This window comes from Macrobrachium nipponense, chromosome 11 (genome assembly GCF_015104395.2).
Source record: "Macrobrachium nipponense isolate FS-2020 chromosome 11, ASM1510439v2, whole genome shotgun sequence".
Lineage (NCBI taxonomy): Eukaryota > Metazoa > Arthropoda > Malacostraca > Decapoda > Palaemonidae > Macrobrachium > Macrobrachium nipponense.
The window spans coordinates 16,877,900-16,879,968 of record NC_061087.1 but is presented as its reverse complement, the minus strand read 5'-3'; the positions used below and the strand labels follow the sequence as shown (position 1 = coordinate 16,879,968).

General features: G+C 37.7%; 1 long non-coding RNA gene across 1 annotated transcript in view; it reads right to left on the bottom strand.

Moving 5' to 3' along the window:
• The window catches only part of LOC135214071 (uncharacterized), a 200,923-nt gene extending 199,120 nt beyond the window's left edge, over positions 1 to 1,803 (bottom strand). The window contains exon 1 of the long non-coding RNA XR_010314328.1: positions 1,616 to 1,803. This is a non-coding gene — a long non-coding RNA (uncharacterized LOC135214071). The remainder of the gene's footprint in view (positions 1 to 1,615) is intronic.
• Between the last annotated feature and the right edge of the window lie 266 nt (positions 1,804 to 2,069).

Below are 2,069 nucleotides of genomic sequence, written 5' to 3'. Positions count from 1 at the left end.
TAGCCGAAGCGGTAAAGCGTTGCTATGCAGAAACCGGCCCGAATATCCAAGTTCCAACAAGAATCAGGTTTACATACTCCCGTCAAATAGGAGAATTTGAGGAGGACGCGGCAAGCCAACAGCCACAGAGATCAGTACCCCTGCCCACACTCTGCTTGTACAAGTTTGAAATGTAAGGTAAAATTCCAAAATAAAATACATGTTATGAAACTTCTTATCAATAATACATATTCTTAATACATACGTTTTAAAACAATTCTACGTGAATATACTTTCCACATATCTATTTTTCCACGGAATCAGTTGGGTTTGAGTAAATATTTTGAGCACAAAAACTTGGGCTAACGTATTCCCTAAACTGCAAATTGGTCTGTCCTATCATTGTCATTTATATAAAATTTCGTTTTTCCGTGACAAGTTTTTGTCACGCTGTTTCATGTACTAAAATATGTAGACCATAGCGAGTCAGTGACATAAGGTACCGATCTGCCATCCCGAACGTGTGACCGGTGTAGCACCCACTATACCGTGGTGACGAAATACTAAGGAAGAGCACGCTTTTTTTCCAACTCCTCGTTTCATATTAAAAGCATTTTACTTGATTTTAAGTGCAATAATCATAACTGTGCAACATGTTTCGAAATATTGTTCTGAGGTCTATTACAGTTGGAACACTGGAAAGCCAAATACATTTTGAACGGCGATTTTGGTATTTCTGGAAACACTGTCTAGCAAGAGTCTTGAAAACGTTCAGCATAATATGACTCCCTCCCCCACCCCACCCGCCCCCACCCAAAAAAAAAAAAAAAAAAAAAAAAAAAAATTCCAATTCGTCTTGTAAACAAATCGAAGACAGAAAAGGCTGGCAAAGTCACTTCTTACTATATTGAGGCTTTACAACGATATTTGGTGGAAATGTTATATATGACTATCATATCAAGGTGATTTAGAAATCTTTGAGTTAAAATAAACAAAAGGACAAAACTAAAAACACCCACTGAATCAATAGGTATAGGTCTAGCGTGTTTTCGTCCGGATTTGTTTCCTTGTTACCATTTTTGGATGCTATATTTTTCCTTTTGCCATAGAAAATATATTTCCATATATTAAAAATCACCCTGTACTTAGAATAAGGTTTGAATGAGAATACGTATCGCCTAGCCTAGGCTATCAAATTCCATTTAGCCTATTTCCTACCAACAATCAAAAAGACATTGTTATGAAAACTTACATCAAACCATGGTTGGTTATGCATATAAACTATGTAACTATTTTCACTTCGAATCGAAAAACAGAAATTTATTTTCACGGCTTGTTTACGTCGACATAACACTGATTCGACGTTCCTAACCTAGAGAAACCAAGTTTGATACAAAACATTTGTTTAAGCAAACTCTAACACTGCCTTCACATGTCTAATAGTGAAACGTTGATGGCATAGAGACTATCTTACAAGCCTACCTACTGCAAAGACCTCTCAATGACTTACAAAATACATTAGGTGTACTTATGCCTCACGGTAACATAGGTCTAGACAACAACTACTGATGCCAACATAGGACGTATTAGCCCAACCTTTAAGACAAGTTAATAAGATTTAATATGTTCTGCTTACCCTTAAAATACTTTTCCACAGTCTCTCGAAGAACTCCTGTACTAACGTTCCATTATAACGATAACGAACGAATAAAAGTCACACGTCACACTAAGCAACACTAAGCAACTAATCAACTCGGTAAGTTCGGAACTTCGGACTTCAGAGTTCGGAGGTAACAGCAAGGTTTGGCGGCTGAAAGCAGCGGCCCCCTGGCGGCCGCTCACCAAACTACGCTCTAGTCAGTGACGTCTCTTTTCAACATGTATCTTGCACCTGACGATGGAATGCCTTGCCATATGAAAGAATAATAATGTAAAAGTCAGTCAGTTTAGATTAATACTTAATATATGTTGTGAATGGCCCCCAAGACTAGGACACTACCGGCACATCAACGGGGAGAGATTACGTTTTACTTCAGCTTGAAGTTTTCCTTGCCGCAGTTTTATTATTTCAAAGTTTTAAGTTGACTCAG